We start from the raw sequence: 7106 nt of genomic DNA, 5'->3' as shown, positions 1-7106 counted from the left end.
TTAACAAATCATGATTGATGCATTTAGCCTCAGACTTTCAAAGAATTTTGAATAATATTAAAAATATCGCCAATAGATTAGGTCCTGGATAGAATTAACCCAGCAGGCACATAAACGTTTTTTAACGTTGAAAATTTATGTTCGGATTTGAAAGTTTAAACAACGTTGAAATTCAACGTTGGCACAACGTTAAAGTTCCAATGTCACTTCAACATACTTTAATTTAAATATAAAGCAAAGTAACAGAATTTAACTGTTTAACAAAAAAAGACACTATTAAATACGTCAGGTATTTTATTTCAAATATACAGTTCAAGTATTTAAGAAGTCCTTTTAGCTACAATTAAGCTACAAACTGTTCCACTCTTCTACTAGCTACTCTTCTAGATCTCTCCTGGTATGTCTTAAGTGTTTCATGGTGGTGTTTGAATACTTCTTTGGCTGTCTCTTACTGCTTCTGCAAATAAAATAAGAAGTTACTAATTAAAAGTGACTTGGTCAATCTTAAATTATATATATAATTAATCAAGTTAGTGGTATGTTTTATCTTAAAATGATTATCTCTAAGATTTACATAATAAAACAGCATAGAAGATGAATTAAGATACTGCTGAAGTTTCATATTGACAGCAAATTATGTACATAAAACAACAAAAACTTTTTAAAAGAAGCTATTTAAAAGTCTCACCTATGATTGGTAAGAAAAACTGCTCCCCATCAGTTACTTGCAGCATTTTCCCAAGAAATATTCACTAAGACCATTGTATGCAGCATCCTGAAAACAACAAATATGTAAATTTTATATTAATAATGTTACAAAAGTATTCTGAAAATAATATACATGTATTATTAAGACAAGATTGATGTCCAGTAGTTGCAATATTAATACTTTGTAAAGAAATATATGTATATTAAATATTAGAATTTCAATTCAACAAACCTGACTGTCCTTTCCATGTTAAATGTATGGTATACAAGCTACAGCTGCAATACTCTCAATTTCAGCCAGGACCAGGATCTAGAATATAAAAATAAATTTATTATTCCCTATAAATTCACGGCAATTAAGCTTAAAATTTTAACACTCAAGAACAGTTTAATCAATATTTGTGTCGATAATGCAATGGATATAATGTATTTTTCAAACTAATTCACACTTAATTTTACTATCACTAAGATAAAAAATACAGCTAGATTGACGAATCGTCTTGGGACGTTCACAACACTTATACTGCTTATAGGTTACAATAATACGATAATGATGGCGGATAAATAACTTTCAAAAAGGCATGACCTGTAAAATTACAAATTGCCAAGGACACCAAACCCAAATCATTCAATTAGGTCGCGTTTTAATACAAAAGTCTCAAATATTAGAAGGATGTTTTGTATTTCTGTTTTAGTACAATTACAGTTGACATTTTTCATATTTTGCAGATATGAAAGTTTCCAGCTCGGATATTGATTGTGATAAATGAAACATTTCATTCACGGAATGACCCCATCGGCACAGGACCTTATAAATGTTGTGGTAAAACATTTTATAGCTCAGCAAATCGGAAACGTTACGGGTTTTACTGTTTATATTAAGATAACATTCAATGATAAATCCTCTAGGTTTTATTATCTAGTTTGTAAAATAAAAGACCCATTCTCATATGCTTTATGGGTTTTTGTTTTGCTTTAGATTTTAAGACAAGAGGGCTATGATGGCCCTGAAGTCGCTCACCTGTATATAGGCCCCCGTAGTGGGGCCAGTTTAAACCCCAGGGCTTTTATTTGAACAAACTTGGTAGACACCCATTAGAAGATGTTTCATGCTAAACATCTAAGGTCTAGCTGGTCAAGTTTTTTCTTTACACATATAGTTAAAACAATGACACACCTGGGGCAGGGCCAGTTTGGACCCAAGGGCTTTTATTGGAACAATCTTTGTAGACACTTACTAGAAAATGTTCCATGCTTAATATCTGAACTCTAGCTATTCGGATTTTTCGAAGAAGATTTTTAAGTTTTTGCTATACAAATATAAGGAAAATCAATGACCCCCGGGGTGGGGCCAATTTTGACCCCAACAAACTGTGTAGACACTTACTAGAAGATGTTTCATGCTTAATATCTAAACTCTAGCTATTTGGGTTTTTTCAAAGAAGATTTTTAAGTTTTTGCTATACACATATAAGGAAAATCAATGTCCCCTGGGGCGGGGCCAATTTTTACCCCAGGGCTTTTATTTGAACAAACTTTGTAGACACTCACTAGAAGATGCTTCGTGCTTAATATCTAAACTCTAGCTATTTGAGTTTTTTCAAAGAAGATATTTTAAGTTTTTGTTATACAAACTTGGTATACATCCATTAGAACATGTTTCATGCTAAATATCTTGGGTTCTTTAAAAGAATATTTTTAAGTTTTTACTATATGCATATAGGGAAAATCAATGACCCCCTGGGGCGGGGCCAATTTTGACCCAAGGGCTTTTATTTGAACAAACTTGGTAGACACCCATTAGAAGATGTTTCATGCTAAATTTCTTAGCTCTAGCTCTTTGGGTTCTTTAAAAGAAGATTTTTTAAGTTTTTACTATATGCATATAGGGAAAATCAATGACCCCCTGGGGCGGGGCCAATTTTGACCCCAGGGCTTTTAATTGAATAAACTTGGTAGACACCCACTAGAAGATGTTTCATGCCTATCTAAGCTCTAGCTCTTTGGGTTTTTTTAGGAAGAAGATATTTAAAGTTTTTTAATTTTGGTTGCCATGGCAACCAGAGTTCTGCATGGAATTAAATTCTTTGAACAATTTTCAAAGGTGACCACCAAAGGAACATTCCTGTGAAGTTTGGATGAAATTGGCTTAGTGGTTTATGAGGAGATGTCATTTAAAGTAAAAGTTTACGGACGACGGACGGACGCCGGACGAAAAGCGATCACAAAAGCTCACCCTGTCACTTTGTGATAGGTGAGCTAAAAATACATAATTATGTTAAATACAGACACTAATTTTAAAAATAATTAGTTACATAACAGACTAAGTGATAAAATGATTTGAATGTCTTTAAAATCTTAATATTAACATTAAAATGCCATACCTATGGCAGTTGGATTTGCCACAACGTTTACAAGGTCCTGTGTCGAGTAGCCAGTTCATATGTGGTCATTAAGACTTGTCCGTGAACGAAATGTTTTCCAACATCATCTACAAACAATATCCGAGCTGCAACCGTCCATATCTGCAAACTATGAAAAATGACAACTGTAATTGTGCATAAACTGAAATCGACCTCCTTCTTATATTTGAGACTTTTATTTTAATTTCTGCGATAAATTCATCTATATCTATATTCTTTTAATATATTTACGTGAGTATGTATTCTGCTACCCATAGGCGCTTAATTCTATCCAGGACCTTTTGGCGGTATTTTAAATATTTTTCAAAATTCTATGAACGTTTAAGGCTAAATGCATCGATAATGATTTTGTTAAATCAATATCTAAGCAATAGCCTGTTGCACATAAAATATTGCGTGGGAGTTATCAACAATAAAAGTATGTGTGGCTGTTACCCAAATCATTTTTCCTTCGTGTATTGGAATAGAAAATGACTAGTCAACATTTAACATGCCTAATATTTACATTTTCAAATAAAGAAATTCTATGAACCTTTCCTCTTTGCTAACTCAACGTAGTTTAATCAAATTCATAAAAAATACAAATTTTGCGTGAAAGTTACCTGAAAAATAATTGTTAACATTGAAAATTCCTGTTGAATTTTTGAGTGTTTGTAAAAGCTATGAGAACAGGGGTGGAAAATAAGGTATAGGCGGCAACATTTCTTTATTCCGCGTAGGCTGCAACAGGTCTCGTATGTAAGTAAAAGGGATATAATAAAGAATTACCTGAAAAACACATGTGAAGTGAGGTTTTTAGGCCGCCATATTGTCTGTACGCGTAACCGTAAAAGTCACGTGATTCCCTACCGTGTGCTTGGCAAGCCAGCAAATCTTTTCAGTTTGACCAGGCTGTATAGCACAGTTTATGTGTTTTGATCTCGAAATCTCTGAAACTTTAAATACATGCAGTTTGTTTCAAATTCAAAGCTGGGCAAAGTTATGACACAACTTGAACAGGTTATGGGTTACTAGGGTAACCATTTTTTATTATATATCATTTATCATATATTATTTGTCTAGATTATAGGTTTATTTAAATTCGTAGACATAAAGATGATTAACATTTCAACAATTATATGACTGAAGTATTTACTCATGTCAAAAATACAAAAAAAAACGGCCGTAAGTCACCTCTAAGTCACGGTATATTATGATTAATTAAGAATACTAATCTTTTAACTAAATTATTCATTATTCCCCGTATTCACCGGGTCAGCTGACAAGTTGTCCAACATTGAGGTCACTTGACGTCACCATTCTGTGCTTCCGGATTAATTTACATGATTTTGCAATTTCCCTGTATTAACGCTATTTGTTTGACAGCTCGGGTGAAAATGTTTCTACATGTAGATATGGAATATGCTGTTTGTCGTGATTTCGACATTTCCCTTATATACGCCTAGAGAATTCTCTCATACGATATTGAATAAATCTGCCCTCATATTTTAATGACAACAACAACAACAGCAGCAGCAACGACAATGACGACGACGACAACAACAACAACAACCACAACAACAACAAAAACGTGTTCTGTCGTGGAGAGAATGTGACGTGATGTCATTTCCCCATACATTTTTTAAAATTGTTTGAATATTCTAATGAAACATTTCTGTATAAAACGGTTTCTTGTAAATCCATGAGATCATGTATACAGACGACAATTTGTGAAGATAGATAACAATGAATGTGGACAGGCGATAATGCTTCGTGAAGATGTAGACAGGCCATAGTTCGTGTATACAGACGACAATACATGTTGACAGACGACACTTCTTGTATACAGGCGACATTTCGTGCAGACAGGCCACAGACGACAGTGCATGTTGACAGACGACACTTCTTGTATACAGACGACAATTCGTGTAGACAGGCGACAGTTCGTGTATACAGACGACAATACATGTGGACAGACGACACTTCTTGTATACAGGCGACAATTCGTGCAGACAGGCCACAGACGACAGTGCATGTTGACAGACGACACTTCTAGTATACAGACGACAATTCGTGTAGACAGGCGACAGTTCGTGTATACAGACGATAATGCATGTTTTACAGACGACACTTCGTGTAGACAGACGAAAATTCGTGTAGACATGCGACTGTTCGTGTATATAGACCACAATTCGTGTAGACAGACGACAATGCATGTGGACAGACGAAAATTCATGAAAGCAGGCGACAGTTCGTGTAGACAGGCGACAGTTCGTGTAGACAGACGACAATGCGTGTAGACAGACGACAATTCATGTAAACAGACGACAGTTCATGTAAACAGGACAATGCATGTAAAATGACGGCAGTTTATGTAGACAGGCAGCAATTCATGTAGACAGAGACGACAATGCATGTAAAGCGACGGCAGTTCATGTAGACAGAGACGACAATGCATGTAAAGCGACGGCAGTTCATGTAGACAGAGACGACAATGCATGTAAAGCGACGGCAGTTCATGTAGACAGAGACGACAATGCATGTAAAGAGGAGGCAGTTCATGTAGACAGAAACAATTAATGTAGACGGCAATTCTTCTAAATAGACGGTATATCATATAACAGACGACAATTCATGGAGGCAGATGACATTTCATTGACGCAATCGTTAATCAAGAAAAAGGATTTTAACTCTGAACTGTGAGCGAATTGCTTTTATGGTGGATTTTTTCATAGACATTTGTATATACAAATATTATTATTCTAATTTTCAATCTTCTTTTTTTCAAGTCACTTATCATTGTATAAATTAGGAAATATGTGTTAATGTGTCACTAGAACAAAATCTCATTATGTTACTAAGACATGTATACACTTTGTACTGTCAGTGAATACCTGATACCAACGTTCATGTATGTGTTTGTGTCAGTTCGTCATTTCTTCCGCATGCCAATCAGCCTGTCTGAATGCCCCCTTTAGTTTAGTTTAAACATATTTTATTCCAAACATTTTCACACAAACACATTTTACATACAATCATTACTTACTTAATATACAATGATAAAAAGGATCAGATCCGAAAGCATACGATGCTTACAAAGGCCTTTTTCTAACATTCTAACATTAAATTCATTACTGTAAATATTGCGGTGAATTTCATGTTCGAAATGTTATATCATGAAAAACATTTTATTAATAATGAATGTAGAAATATGAGGAAGGCAAAAGTTTTAATTCAGAGCTGAAAGTAGAAAATTATAGAGTTGAATGCTCCCTTTGCTTACCATTCATGACTGGCTAACTGGCTTGCTTGTTAGTTGGCTGGTTGACCTACCAGCTAGGTAACTGGCTGGCTTGCTGATTAGCTTATATCTTGAGTAGCATGGTAGGTGATTGGCTAGCTAGCTGGGTGAGTAGCTTAATGACTGGCTGGTTAGCTGATAGATTGAACAACAGGGTAAGTTATTGGCTGGGCAAATAAGGTGATTGGCTGATTAGCTGGGTGATTGGCTGGTTAGCTTGGTTACTGGCTGCCTAGCGTATAGACTGTGTGGCAAGCTTATAGACTGACTGGCTTACAGATTAGCGTAAAGACTGGCTGGTGGCCTAGCTGTGTAACTAATTAGCTGAGAAGCTAGTTGGCTGGCTGGTTCGCTTGGCTTGTAGTCTGGTCAGCTGGGTGAGTGGCTGGCTTTCTCTCTTCTTGTAAAAGCCTTTTTACAAATTTCTGTTTTGTGTATGGTATCTGAACATTTAACAAATACAATGATGTATTTGAATATTTACAAAATTTTGAACTCAGTATATTAAATACCGGTATTTCATTATTAAATAGAGGTCACAGGTTAGACCACAACTGTTGTTAATACATTATAAGATCAAAACCCTTGTTCATCGATTAAAAATAGAAGATAGTAAAAAAACTAAGGTCAATGTACTCACAATTTTGCATGTGTCAATCATAGAATAGGATTTTGAACTCTTCCGAATAAAAAAC

The 7106-nt window shown here is 34.9% G+C and overlaps 1 long non-coding RNA gene across 1 annotated transcript; it reads right to left on the bottom strand.

Moving 5' to 3' along the window:
* Positions 1 to 357: 357 nt before the first annotated feature.
* On the bottom strand, positions 358 to 1471 carry LOC132712923 (uncharacterized). Its single transcript, XR_009623381.1, has 3 exons — positions 941 to 1471; positions 726 to 775; positions 358 to 457 (listed from the first exon to the last, which is right to left on the bottom strand). It is a non-coding gene; the product is annotated as an uncharacterized LOC132712923 (long non-coding RNA).
* Between the last annotated feature and the right edge of the window lie 5635 nt (positions 1472 to 7106).

Source organism: Ruditapes philippinarum, unplaced genomic scaffold (genome assembly GCF_026571515.1).
Source record: "Ruditapes philippinarum isolate M1 unplaced genomic scaffold, ASM2657151v2 ctg313_1_1_1_1, whole genome shotgun sequence".
In the NCBI taxonomy this organism is placed as follows: Eukaryota; Metazoa; Mollusca; class Bivalvia; order Venerida; family Veneridae; genus Ruditapes; species Ruditapes philippinarum.
The sequence above is the reverse complement of the archived record's forward strand: the minus strand, read 5'-3'. Positions and strand labels throughout refer to the sequence as shown.